The sequence below is a fragment of the Mobula hypostoma genome, chromosome 10 (assembly GCF_963921235.1).
Source record: "Mobula hypostoma chromosome 10, sMobHyp1.1, whole genome shotgun sequence".
Lineage (NCBI taxonomy): Eukaryota > Metazoa > Chordata > Chondrichthyes > Myliobatiformes > Myliobatidae > Mobula > Mobula hypostoma.
In genome coordinates this window covers 76,880,291-76,895,864 of record NC_086106.1, presented here as the reverse complement: position 1 = coordinate 76,895,864, position 15,574 = coordinate 76,880,291, and positions in this window count along the sequence as shown.

Below are 15,574 nucleotides of genomic sequence, written 5' to 3'. Positions count from 1 at the left end.
CCCTCACTCCATCATTACTTCCCCATTACCCTACACTTCACTATCACTGCACCTGACTGATACTAGAATCAGCTGGAATCAGGCAGCATCCAAGGAAAGAGAAACAGCCAATGTTTCTGGTTGAGGACCCTCATCAGAATGAGTAAAATCAGAAAACAAATTACTCAGACCTAACCTATTTTTTCCGACCTGTTGTTTTCACGTACTCTCAGTGAGAGTAGGAATGCAATGAGGTGGAGGATAAATGCGTGGCTGAGGGATTGGAGCAGGGGGCAGGGATTCAAGTGTTTGGATCATTGGGACCTCTTTTGGCGCAGGTGTGACCTGTACAAAAAGGACGGGTTACACTTGAATCCTAGAGAGACCAATATCCTGGCGGGGAGATTTGCGAGGGCTACTGAGGTGACTTTAAACTAGAATGGTTGGGGGTGGAAATCAAATGAAAGAGACTAGGAGAGAGGAGGTTAGGGGGATGGGAACCAGTGCAGAGAGACAGAGGGGTGTAAAATGAGGATAGAAGCAAAAAATAGTAAGGTGAAAAGTAAAAGTGGCAGGCCGGCAAATCCAGGGCAAAAATCAAAAAGGGCCACTTTTCAACATAATTGTATAAGGGCTAAGAGTGTTGTAAAACCAAGCCTGAAGGCTTTGTGTGTCAATGCAAGGAGCATTCGTAACAAAGTGGATGAATTAAAAGTGCAGATTGTTATTAATGAATATGATATAGTTGGGATCACAGAGGCATGGCTCCAGGGTGACCAAGGATGGGAGCTCAACATTCAGGGATATTCAATATTCAGGAGGGATAGACATGAAAGAAAAGGAGGTGGGATAGCATTGCTGGTTAGAGAGGAGATTAATGCAATAGAAAGGAAGGACATTAGCCGGGAGGATGTGGAATCGATATGGGTAGAGCTGCATAACACTAAGGGGCAGAAAACGTTGGTGGGAGTTGTGGACAAGCCACCTAACAGTAGTAGTGAGGTTGGAGATGGTATTAAACAGGAAATTAGAAATGTGTGCAATAAAGATACAGCAGTTATAATGGGTGACTTCAATCTACATATAGATTGGGTGAACCAAATTGGTAAGGGTGCAGAGGAAGAGGATTTCTTGGAATGTATGCGGGATGGTTTTTTTGAACCAACATGTCGAGGAACCAACTAGAGAGCAGGCTATTCTAAACTGGGTATTGAGCAATGAGGAAGGGTTAATTAGCAATCTTGTCGTGAGAGGCCCCTTGGGTAAGAGTGACCATGATATGGTGGAATTCTTCATTAAGATGGAGAGTGACATAGTTAATTCAGAAGCAAAGGTTCTGAACTTAAAGAACGGTAACTTTGAAGGTATGAGAAGTGAATTAGCTAAGATAGACTGGCAAATGACAATTAAAGGGTTGTCGGTGGATATGCAATGGCAAGCATTTAAAGATCGCATGGATGAACTCCAACAATTGTTCATCCCAGTTTGGCAAAAGAATAAATCAGGGAAGATAATGCACCCATGGCTGATAAGGGAAATTAGGGATTGTATCAATTCCAAAGAAGAAACCAACAAATTAGCCAGAAAAAGTGGCTCACCTGAGGACTGGGAGAAATTCAGAGTCCAGCAGAAGAGGACAAAGGGCTTAATTAGGAAAGGGAAAAAAGATTATGAGAGAAAACTGGCAGGGAAAATAAAAACTGACTGTAAAAGCTTTTATAGATATGTGAAAAGAAAAAGATTGGTTAAGACAAATGTCGGTCCCCTACAGACAGAAACAGGTGAATTGATTATGGGGAGCAAGGACATGGCAGACCAATTGAACAACTACTTTGGTTCTGTCTTCACTAAGGAGGACATAAATAATCTTCCGGATATATTAGGGGACAGAGGTTCTAGTGAGATGGAGGAACTGAGGGAAATACATGTTAGTAGGGAAGTGGTGTTAGGTAAATTGAAGGGATTAAAGGCAGATAAATCCCCAAGGCCAGATGGTCTGCAGAGTGCTTAAGGAAGTAGCCCAAGAAATAGTGGATGCATTAGTGATAATTTTTCAAAACTCTTTAGATTCTGGACTAGTTCCTGAGGATTGGAGGGTGGCTAATGTAACCCCACTTTTTAAAAAAGGAGGGAGAGAGAAACTGGGGAATTATAGACTGGTTAGCCTAACATTGGTGGTGGGGAAACAGCTGGAGTCAGTTATCAAAGATGTGTTAACAGCACATTTGGAAAGTGGTGAAATCATCGGACAAAGTAAGCATGGATTTGTGAAAGGAAAATCATGTCTGACGAATCTAATAGAATTTTTTGAGGATGTAACTAGTAGAGTGGATAGGGGAGAACCAGTGGATGTGCTATATTTGGATTTTCAAAAGGCTTTTGACAAGGTCCCACACAGGAGATTAGTGTGCAAACTTAAAGCACACGGTATTGGGGGTAAGGTATTGATGTGGATAGAGAATTGGTTGGCAGACAGGAAGCAAAGAGTGGGAATAAACGGGACCTTTTCAGAATGGCAGGCAGTGACTAGTGGGGTACCGCAAGGCTCAGTGCTGGGACCCCAGTTGTTTACAATATATATCAATGACCTGGATGAGGGAATTAAATGCAGCATCTCCAAGTTTGCGGATGACACAAAGCTGGGCAGCAGTGTTAGCTGTGAGGATGATGCTAAGAGGATGCAGGGTGACTTGGATAGGTTAGGTGAGTGGGCAAATTCATGGCAGATGCAATTTAATGTGGATAAATGTGAGGTTATCCACTTTGGTGGCAAAAACAGGAAAACAGATTATAATATGAATGGTGGCCGATTAGGAAAAGGGGAAGTGCAATGAGACCTGGGTGTCATTATACACCAGTCATTGAAAGTGGGCATGCAGGTACAGCAGGCAGTGAAAAAGGCGAATGGTATGCTGGCATTTATAGCGAGAGGATTCGAGTACAGGAGCAGGGAGGTACTACTGCAGTTGTACAAGGCCTTGGTGAGACCACACCTGGCGTACTGTGTGCAGTTCTGGTCCCCTAATCTGAGGAAAGACATCCTTGCCATAGAGGGAGTATAAAGAAGGTTCACCAGATTGATTCCTGGGATGGCAGGACTTTCATATGATGAAAGACTGGATCGACTAGGCTTATACTCGTTGGAATTTAGAAGATTGAGGGGGGATCTTATTGAAACATATAAAATCCTAAAGGGATTGGACAGGCTAGATGCAGGAAGATTGTTCCTGATGTTGGGGAAGTCCAGAACGAGGGGTCACAGTTTGAGGATAAAGGGGAAGCCTTTTAGGACCGAGATGAGGAAAAACTTCTTCACACAGAGAGTGGTGAATCTGTGGAATTCTCTGCCACAGGAAACAGTTGAGGTCAGTTCATTGGCTATATTTAAGAGGGAGTTAGATATGGCCCTTGTGGCTAAAGAGATCAGGGAGTATGGAGGGAAGGCTGGTGCAGGGTCCTGAGTTGGATGATCAGCCATGATCATACTGAATGGCAGTGCAGACTTGAAGGGCCGAATGGCCTACTCCTGCACCTATTTTCTATGTTTCTATGTTTCTTATTTCAGATTCCTAGCCTCTGTAGAGATTTGATTTTTAGTCACAGTGCCTTGGCCTTATTGTGCCTATGTCTAATCCTCCTCTCAGTCACTCCAATCCCAGACTTCCAAACTCCTTTGATTGCATGCATCCCTTTTTGATGACCCAATGTACCCTTGAAAGTTCAATCACTCCCTGACTGAAGCCCTATCTCCCCTATGAAAGTACCCACCCATCATCTGGAAAGCACAATCCGCCAGCTCTGAATTTGCTTCATATTTCAATAGTTGTATTAAACCAATGACACCAGGAGTTAGTGAATGAATATTTGTAGACCCAGTTTATACACCTATATTTCATTTCATAAAAACAAACAATCCACAGCTTTTCAAGTCCATCAACGAGAGCAACAGCTGACTTCATGTGCACTTTCAAATTCTCTATCCACACTTATAGCTTTCACCTGTTGAATTGCATGCATTACCTTTTTAACAAAAATATACCGTGAAGTTTATAGTTACTGAAGACTATAATCACGTCCCATTACACAATATCTTATTATTCATCCATATTAGTACCACCTGCAAATTTGGGGCCCTGCCCTCTATCCAATACAGTAATGTACACAGACAGTAGAAGCAAATCCAGAGGAATCAACTGTGAAGCATTGTACCCCATGAAGAAATTTCACTGGACTCTGATTCATATTAACCTGTTGCAAGTATTCCTCCACACTTACTTTAAAGACAACATTCATGAATTTAGCATTATTCAAAATGAGTGATATTACTTAATAAAGCAGAACACCATCAGTAATCAGAACCATGCAACCATTGGATTGTCATAAAAGAAAATAAGTCTGTTTCACTTGTACATTTCAAGTAAGAATATTTGCCATCTTCACCCTGTCTCATTCTCTCATGACTCCAAACTCACTAAAGTAGATACTGCATTAATTCTTAACTGCATTTTTTCATTCAAGAGCCATTAGAAATGGACAATATGTGCTGGACAGATGTTATTAGTGATGTCTATAACCATACATATATAAAATAATACAAAGAATCATATAAATACAGACTCAATACACAGTAAATAGCGGGGCTCTGTAGAACGGATTTCCCAAAAGTAGCGACACAGGTAGAGAGGGTGGTGAAGAAGGCATGCTTGCCTTCATTGGTCAGACCACTGAACAGAAGAGTCGAGATGTCATTCTACAACTATACAAGACATTGGTGAGGCTTGAAGTATTGTGAGCAGTTCTGGTCACTCAGCGATGGAAAAGCTGTCATTAAGCTAGAAAGAGTGCAGAAAAGTTTCACAAAGATGTTACCAGAACTCAATGGACTCAAAGGAGATCCTGGATAGACCGGGGCTTTTTTTGCCTGAAGCATAATTAAAGGTTGGGGGATGACCTCGTGGAGCTCTATAAAATCACCAGGACCATAGAAGGGTGAATGGTAACAGTCTTTTTCCCAGGGCTGTGACGTCTAAAACTAGAGTGCATAGAGTTAAGGTGAAAGAGAAACTATTTAAAGGGGACATGAGGGACAGCTTTCTCACATGGAGGGTGGTGGGTATGTTGATCAAGCTACCTGAAGCTGCAGTTGAGCTGGGAATGCTTACAACATTTAAAGGCATTTAAACGGTGTATGGATAGAAAGGTTTAGAGGGATATGGGCCAAATGCATACAAATGGCACTAACTCAGGTAGGCAACTCGATAGGCCTGGATGAATTGGGATAAAGAGCTCCAACAATGTAAGCCAGAATCTAATGTCGCATCAGTAGCTTAACTATTGCGTTTATCCCTAATATAAATAAATGTTCCAAATTTCCTTGTCAATAGGTGGCATAAAATTGAACTTTGTGTCAAGAAAAAGAAGTAAAGAACGATTACTGTCAGAGCATAAGAAATTAAGAAAATAGGTGCAGAAGTCAGCCACTCAGCCCCTCAACATTTCATTTCATATTTTGAGTGTGAAAGTTCCACAAAGCTCTCAACTCCTTGACCTTCCAGAAATTTATTGACTCCCTTTTTAAAAATCCCCCATGATCCTCAAGTATCTAGAGCCCTCCAGGATAGAGAATTCACCAACATCTGTAAGAAGAAATTCCTCAAAAATGTGGAATGGGCTTTGTGAAGATTTCAAGATGTAAAGATTTGGGTACAGACGTTTTAATGACATTTGATACAGAAAATCATGCATCCAGGAGTTACCCTCATTTATAACTGGGCTGTTCTCTATTTCTTACTCTCTTCCACATTCTTCTGTTCAGTTATGTTCTTGTTTATTTTAATTTTCTCATTCTTTTAATTTTTTCCATCCCTTGTTTTATTTCCTCCTCACAGCAAACTAATATGGGTAATAGTGTTTCATCATTAATGTTTTCTAGTTACAAACAACTGGTTATGTATTTGCAATTATTTTTGAAAACTGAACCAGTGTAATCAAGGTCATGTTGGGGTTTAGACATTGGCATTGGCAAGAGAGTGACCAGGAGAGCAGGTTGCTTCCAAACTAGTGGTCAGATGGTCATCCTCTATAGGCATTGCGACCACTTTTGTAGCTGTTCCTGGGAATTGTAATAGTGGTGAAGTATGCTTATTAGGAACCCACTGAATGCCAGCTGAATAGGATGATTTTATGGGAGAATGCATCGGAAATCTAACCTGCCTTGGTTAGGTGTCCAATCTAATGTTTGTGGAAGAGTAGGAAAAGTTATAGTTTGGTCTATAAGTAAATTCACAATTTTAAGCTCTATACATGTGTTTTATTAATTATTAATAGAGTGGAAACTGTGAGGAAAACTCTTGGCCTTATATCTGTTTTTACTGTAAATAGAATATTGTTTTGATGGAGCTTAATTTGGGAATGTTGAAATAGGATTTAATGCTCAACCAATAAGAATGGGAAAAATAGATACCAATCAGAAATTTTAAACAAAAACTTAAAAAACAAAAAATGTAACATTCTTGGTACAATGATAAAATTTTTACTATTTTATCAAAATATAAATCTGAAGTAATAGATTATTGAGGATGTTTTCATCAAGGAGAGGGCCACACCAGTCATATAAAAGAGGCCTAAATCCAATCCATTCCAAACTGCCAAGTCATGAGAGATGATGTTTGGTGTGGGGAGGAAGCTGCAGTTTCCGGAAGTGATGCAAACCACACTTTGACCAGACATTGTACTGTGGTCCACTGAAGACAAGAAAATCAGCCTGGTGGAGCTCACAGTACCAGGGGAGGAAGGATGCGAGGAGGCTCATGAGAGGAAGGCCATGACGTATCAGTCTTAAGTCCAGGAGTGCTGGGACAAAGGATGGCAGACATGGCTATTCCCTGTGGAGATCAGCTATAGAGGGTTCCCAGCAAGGTCAGTATGGGGTTTGCTGACTGCCCTGGGCCTTGATGAAAAGAGCAAGAACCAATCAGCTCACAGGATGGGGGAGGAAGCAGAAAAAACCTCTTGCTGGATATGGAGCAGGTGAGAGGAGTTGAGCTGGAAGTCAGGAGCAGATGGGCAGTGATTTGGCCACCACTGCTGACCTGCCAGCTGGAGAGTGTAATGGTCAAGGGTCAAAATACTCTATGAAGGTTGGGACACCACCTGGACATCTGCTCCCGGCCAAAGGCTATGGTTACCTCATCAGGTAACTGTACAGAGCACCCCAGTGAATAATGAAAGCTTTCAGGAGAATATGCTCATTACTAACAATTGTAAGTAACAATAACTTACACAATTTTTAACATATGCTTTAAACCTCTTTTCCACATATTTTACCACCAAAGTATGATGAATTGTGCACAGCTTACAGCATGGACTGGTATCCAATGCATTGCAAATACAATTTTTTTTTGTGTCCTGCGAAGTTCTTCTACTGCTAAATAGACACAAACAGCCAATCAGGACAGACCTCCAAATTACCTCAGAAGTGGTGATCAGGAGTGGAAAACCCACATATTAAGAAGATATAAGTTGGCCATCAAGCTACCCAATCATAACCAAGCTTGTTGGTTCCTTATTAGTCTTGATATCCAGTTGATTGGTGATCTTTCTTAACTAATCTATTTGCTCTTAAAACCAATGGTAAGAAGTAGAGTAAATTAAATTGTGTGTATTAGTAAGTAAGGGGCAATATTGAAAAATGTTTTACCAACAAGTGATTGGATTGTATAGCATCTTGAAGAACATAGTTGTACTTTGTATATAGGCTTTAAATTGGCTAAAACCTCATTTCAGCCCAGAGAGTGATGTCATTCAGATATCAACATTATGACTATGAGTACCCGTATTAACGTGAAGAAAAAACTTGTGGAAACATGTTTCAAGGAGCAATTTTTCGGGTAGTTTATTTTCAAGGTTGAATTTACTGTCATATGTACATGTATGTACAGATTAAATGAAGAAACTTGCAGCACCATCACAGTTACATAGCATCAGATTCACAACATGCTCAAGTAAAACATAAATTATGCAACACTTTTACAAGAAAACACAATGAGAACCAAAATAAACAAAGTCCATTTTAGTGCAAGGTGATCAAAGGGATCATAGTGTTACTAAACTGTAGTGATTAGGATTTTGCCGATTGGTTCAAGAACTAAATGGTTGAAGGGATGTACATAGCTGTTCTTGAACCTGGTGCTTAGGGAATTCAGACTCTTTCCCACTGGTATCTGTAAAAAGGTGGCATGGCCCAGATGGTGGGGATAATTGGAGATCTGGATGGTTTGTGATCTGATGTTATAAATTATTTGGAAGATAAATACATTAGGAAACAAAATGTAAAGATGAAATCATTTAAACAAAATTTCTCTCAGATAGGAAAAGATTTGACAAAAGAAAAGAAAATCCCTGGGGGAATTTTCTCTTTCTGCAAAGAATTACAGAAATTCTAGCCTGTAATTTATCTTCATGCTGATGATATTTTATCCAAACTGAGGTAAAGACTGAGGTTTATTCACTGCAGAGCTGTTTTAGAAAACATTTAATTTTAAATTCAAACTTTCTAAATGAAGATCACCAATTTAGATCTGGGAGAGAAACATGAAAATAAGAGAGCAGTATGGTCCGTAACTCCACCATCTTGAACAATAGCGATGCTGTTTCTATAGTAACTGGACTATTCTGATCTACTAGTCTAATCATGATTGTATGATCGGCTCGTTTTCTCAGACAAGACATTAATCCAGTTACACTGCATTCTGCTTCCTCTCATTTCCTCATTCCCAGTCAGTCACTAACTACTGCCATGCTCCACGAAAGAAGGCTGCAACAGACTAGAATTTAAGAGTTTCTGTCAAAGCTGGCTGTTGATAGTCATCATACTTGTAGTGAGATGAGGTGGATACAATAGCACTTCAATGCTTAAATCAGAAATTTAAAAGGATATTTGCATTACCCAGTCTCATTCTGTGTTCAAAGACCTTAAGATCATCCTTGTTTTAAACAGCCAACATCGCTCCTCTTAGAGGTGAAACAGCAGAGACCAACTGAATGTGGTCAGCCAGACAGCGCAAAGAGTGAACAAGCTCATGACAATCCCCAAACACCAGCACATGAAAGATTTTTTTTTTGTTTTCTAGTTTTTTTTGTAGGTAATGAAAGGTTTACTGTATGTTCATGCAAAGTCTATTTTGCTTAGGAAATATATAAAAAATTCAAGACAAACTGCTTACAGAAGTACATCATTATGATAATTTGTTTACACAACAGAATATAAATCCTCTAGATTTTATTCTAAAAACTCACATGAATTCAGAAAACAATATCAATTAAAGATTATTATACTGCCAGTGAACATTTTTTTGTGAAATAGCTTTGTAGACAAGGTTCAACTGATGTGTGACAATCACAGCATATCACCAACACAGAGAAATGTTTCAGCAGTCCGTAGTCATGATGTAACATCCCTTACCTTTTTTCATTTTGGCCAGTGAAGATGATGCATCCTATCCTGAAGCATGACCAAGAGAATTCAGTCTGGCTTCCATTGAGGAACAGCAGTGGCAGCTGGCGATTTGCTCACAGACATTCGTACCTGTACATCTACATCACTGCTGACAGTCGGTACTACTGAGGAGCGCCCTGCAGCTGTGCCAGCCTGATTCACACACACTAAGGCTGGCTTTGCTGTGGAAAACCTGTAATGGAGTTTATTATCAGGACTGGATTTCCTATATTTGTGCAATTAGATGAACTGAAAAAAATGCAAAACTTCTGCTGATTCAAACAAATCTGATTTATTCTGAGGATAAGAATTGACCAACTACCAGATCACTTAGAAAGTTAACAAGACCTTTGATTAATCTTAGCATTTATTTATTTTTAGTACATTTTGGAGAATAGAAATACAAATGTAATTATGTTACATTCTCTGTTTAACATGATTGATATTTATCCAGGCCACAAAAAGCTCTTGTCCTCCCTTTTGTAAAATAATGTGCTGTGACTATACTCTGGAGCCCTACCATTTCAAATTACCATCTAACGCCTGTGGAAACGAGAAACAGCAATGTCCATTGGCAACGACAAGCTCATTGATAACACTGAATTGGGTCAGGTGATTTAGAAAGCAAAGAATGGGGCTTGATGGCCCTCAGGGAGATTTTTTTAATATGCTATTTTCTTGTTGCTAACTTTTAATGGAGCTTATTAGTTTATGTTTCATTAGGGTCATCTTTACGGAAGTAAAATAAAAGCATCTTTTGTGAGACTAAAATGACATGACTTTTGTGAGGTCTTGCAAAACGTTCATACAGATCATGATAATAGTGCATTGAGGTAGCGCAATGTGAGACAATAATAGAGTGCAGAATAAATAAAGTGTTACAGTTACTGAAAAGTCAAATACAGTAGACAGTAAGGTGCAAGATTATAACAAGGTAGATTGTGATGTCAAGAGTACATTTTAGTGGACTGTAAAATTCATAGAAATGTACATTATCTGAAATTTATGTATTAATTGTAATAGTAAATGTATGCAGTTCTAAAATCTGTTTACTAGTGTTTTTATTTTATTAGTTTGTTAGGGTGTATTCAGGAGTTAGAGTATACAGCAAATATTAGCTTCAGCAATCAACTTTCAGACCTGAATATGGGTTGTGGATTGAATTCAATATGCAGCTCAAAACAGTAAATTGCAGACCAGTACACAACCACTTAACTGATATATATCTGCATATGCATGAATGTAATCAACACACCATTGTATGAATATGACCCCGAAACCACAGTAATTAACACTGAATTTTGGTGTGTTGGTGGGAAGATACAGGCATTTGAAAACTACTGAAGAAACATTATGAGGGCATCTTAACTATAGAAATTGTCCTGTTACCTTTGTTCTTTAACATATAAAAATGTGTGTTGTAATGTTGGGTTGGGGAGTTGCTCTCCTCTCTCTCTCTCATGAATCCAAAGGCCGTCAGCTTGTATGTGTGTGTGTGTGTGTTCTGAATAAAAGACTACATATCTACCAGCTGCTTCTCTCTAGTAACTTCGTTCACAATACAACAAGTTTTAAACATTTTTTTGATTAAGGGGAAAGATTTTAATTTTTTAATGTCTGTGATTGTCTCTGGCATCTAGAAAATTTTCCACACGTTTGCAACTGGTTCAACCTCATTGGTTTCACTTAAGAAAGACAGACAAAAAATGCTGGTGAATGCAGCAGGCCAGGCAGCATCTATAGGAAGAGGTACAGTTGGACATTTCGGGCCGAGACCCTTCATCAGGACTAACTGAAGGAAGAGATAGGAAGAGATTTGAAAGTGGGAGGGGGAGGGTGAGATCCAAAATGATAGGAGAAGACAGGAGGGGAAGGGATGGAGCTAAGAGCTGGAAAGTTGATTGGCAAAAGGGATATCAGGCTGGAGAAGGGAGAGGATCATGGGATGGGAAGCCTGGGGAGAAAGAAAAGGGGGGAGAGCAGGCAAGGAGTTATAGTGAGAGGGACAGAGGGAGAAAAAAGAGAGAGAGAGGAAAAAAAGGGGGGAAAATAAAAAATATATTTAAAAAATTAAATAAACAAATAAAGGATGGGGTGTGAAGGGGAGGAGGGGCATTAACGGAAGTTAGAGAAGTCAATATTCATGCCATCAGGTTGGAGGCTACCCAGACAGAATATAAGGTGTTCCTCCAACCTGAGTGTGGCTTCATCTTTACAGTAGAGGAGGCCATGGATAGACATGTCAGAATGGGAATGGGACCTGGAATTAAAATGTGTGGCCACTGGGAGATCTTGCTTTCTCTGGCAGAGTGTAGGTGTTCAGCGAAACGGTCTCCCAGCCTGCGTCGGGTCTCGCCAATATATAGAAGGCCACACCGGGAGTACCGGACACAGTATATCACCCCAGCTAACTCACAAGTGAAGTGTCGCCTCACCTGGAAGGACTGTCTGGGGCCCTGAATGGTGGTGAGGGAGGAAGTGTAAGGGCATGTGTAGCACTTGTTGTGCTTACAAGGATAAGTGCCGCGAGGGAGATCGGTGGGAAGGGATGGGGGGACGAATGGACAAGGGAGTCGCATAGGGAGCGATCCCTGTGGAAAGCAGAAAGGTGGGGGAGGGAAAGATGTGCTTGGTGGTGGGATCCTGTTGGAGGTGGCGGAAGTTACAGAGAATTGTATGTTGGACCCGGAGGCTGGTGGGGTGGTAGGTTAGGACAAGGGGAACACTATTCCTAGTGGGGTTGCGGGAGGATGGAGTGAGAGCAGGTGTGCGTGAAATGGGGGAGATGCGTTTGAGAGCAGAGTTGATAGTGGAGGAAGGGAAGCCTCTTAGACAGTTTTCAAAACATCTGTCATTGGGGCTGCTCCAGACCACAGCATGAGATGCAATTTACGTCTAGGCGATCTCTGTGCCTGTATTGAGGTGGCTTACTTCAGGAGGTTCTCACCAGATGAAACATTTGGGATAAGCTCTTATACAGGAGTAACAGAAGTGGCAAATGTAGAAAATTTCAGGTCAATACCTTTTTAGATCAATTTCATGAGAAAAGTTTTTTTCTGCAAACGGTTGGACTTGGCTGAAGTTGATGCATAATGCTGACATTAAATATGTGAAAGTAAATGGAGTTTATTCTATAAATGCATAAGAATAAAATTCCTGCAGTAACATACCCTGTCAAGTAAAGACAGTCAACTTAATGTTAGATCTTCTCTCCCCGTCAAACTATTCTGATGTGCAGCTTTCAGTATCCTAACCTAAACCAAAGCCATCCATTTCTGTTATATTTGCAGTCCACACCCAACATTTCCCCCTGGACGGCCTGAAATCACATTGTTCCCAGAATGGAAGCTTAACAAATATCCTCCACCACCAGCCACCTGGAGCTGACCAAACTTGCTCTCACAGGAAACTATTTCTCTTTTAATTCCACTCACAGAAAAAAGCGATGTAACAGACTTTTCACATCGTAAATCAGTGAATTGTTTTTTATGTCTCCCTTCTCGCTGTGAAATGGGGACACCCCCTTTTCCGTTATTAGGGAGAGAGAAAGCCTGTGGTATGTCAAATTGTCAGGTGATCGAGTAGACTTTGGTGTACTGCAAATCTATGTCTTTATTGATGATTTGCTGCACACTTGCGTGTTCGGTGGAGGGTACTGATGCTTTTTTGCTGGTGAGGGTGGTCGGGGGGGGGTCATTGCCTTGCTGCTGCTTGTGCGTGAGAGGAAGTGTTGGGCGTTCTTTGGGGTTCTAACATTTTAACTGCCATTCATTCTTTGGGGCACTCCTCGGTTTTCTAGGATGTCTGCGAAGAAAAAGAATTTCAGAATGTTTTTTGTATACAGTTCTCTAACATTAAATGCACCTATTGAAACCTCCTGTGCAGGATAAAGGATATTTTTTCAAACCTTTCTGGAAGGAAATACTTCAGCAAAGTGAACTTAACTGAGACCTACCTGGAGCTGGAGATGGAAGAAGAGTCTAAAGTGTTTCTCACAATACACACTCACAATTGGCTTTATCACTATAATAGTCTTATTTTTGGAGTAACATCTGCACTTGCACTCTGGCAGAAAGACATGGACCAGGTGTTGCAAGGCTGTCCACACATTCAGTGTTACCTGAATGACATCATTGTTACCGCTAAGGAAGACAGTGTTAAAAAACATAGAAGATAATTGGCTCAGAGGACAACACAATAAGTGTGAATTCTTTAAACCAAGCATCACTTACAGTTGTCACACAATTGACACACAAGAATTACACAAGCAGGCTGAGAAAATTCAAGCAGTGGTGGATTCCCCAAGGCCAAAGAACATGTCACAGTTGTGGTCTTTTAGGAGTTTGTCAATTACTATTGGTTCTTGCCAAACCTGGCTACTGTGCACCACTCCTTGAACTCATTACTGCAAATCAGGAAGAAATAACAATGAACAAAGCAGTGTGAGGTGGCTTTCCAAAAGGTAAAGGACGTCAGATTCTGTGCTCACACATTATGAATGATATCCCTTATCAGGAAAAACGTTATCGTACAAGAGTAAGAAATCCTCCACAGTCATTAAAGCTTTCGGCCTGATGGGACAATCTAAAATTTGCTATTCTGTGGATGTCTATATCAGGGGTCCCCAACCATTTTTGGACAGCGGACCAGTTTAATATTGACAATATTCTTGCGGACCGGCTGACCGGGGAGGTGTTTAAGTAGGGTTAAACTCACCTCACCTCACCTGATGAAGGGTCTCGGCCTGAAACGTCGACTGCACCTCTTCCTAGAGATGCTGCCTGGCCTGCTGCATTCACCAGCAACTTTTATGTGTGTTGCTTGAATTTCCAGTATCTGCAGAATTCCTGTTGTTTGCGTTTTAAAACTCACCTCAACATGTCTTTTACAGTTAGGGCTGCCAACTTTCTCACTCCCAAATAAGGGACTAAAGTAGCAGTCAAATACGGACACCTGTGTTTACCCCGAGAAAGACTACCATGACCATGAAGCCTTGCGCAGGCACCCGTGTGCGCATGCACATACGTGCCGATTTTTTCCACAAATCCGGTTTGGCTTAATCTTCCCAACTACACTGTACATACATGATTTCTACTTTATATAGGCTGTGTATTTACCATATCATTCCTGCTTTTACTATATGTTAGTGTTATTTTAGGTTTATGTGTTATTTGGTATGATTTGGTAGGTTATTTTTTGGGTCTGGGAACGCTCAAATAATTTTCCCATATAAATTAATGATAATTGCTTCTTCGCTTTATGCCATTTCGGCACGAAAGGTTTCATAGGAGCGCTCTACCTTAGCGGGGGAAATATGGGACAAGGGTGGTCCCGTATTGGACAAACCAATTTAGCCCAATATACGGGATGTCCCGGTAAATACGGGACAGTTGGTAACCCTATGTTCAAGTTCAACAGTGCGTGGCAGGGAACGAGGAAAGGTGCCGTTGACTCATATCATTTCCTCGCGGCCCGGCAGCACATGCTTTGCGGCCCGGTACCGGTCCGCGAACCGGTGGTTGGGGACCACTGGTCTATATAGTAGTTGTATTATATAGTGTGTAACACACATAAAATGCTGGAGGATCTCAGCAGGCCAAGCAGCAGCGATGGAAAAAGTAAAGAGTCAACATTTTGGGCTGAGACCCCTTTTCATGGACTTCTCTTGGCCCAAAACATTGGCTGTTTACTCTTTTCCAGAGGTGCTGCCTGGCCTGCTGAGTTCCTCCAGCATTTTGTGTGTGTTGCTTTGGGTTTCCAACATCTGCAGATATTCTCGTGTTTGTATCATATAGTATATTGTGTATATAAGTTGAGTTGGAATTTATAGCTAAACAGACAGGAGTGTTGTGTAGTTAATATATCAGTAATATTTGAGTAATATTGCAAATATATTGTTTGATAAAGAATTTTTATTGTTTAAATGATTCATTATGGTTATACGTACAAAATGCGTGAATTGCATACATCATGATGCTATTATGACATAAATGTGCGGCTCACTTAAAAGTGAAAATAAAGTTAGACTTGTAATCCTGGCTCTCTTGATTTCTTTTCAGTTAGTTTAGTGTTTTGAAATTACAAAACATAACAGTTTCC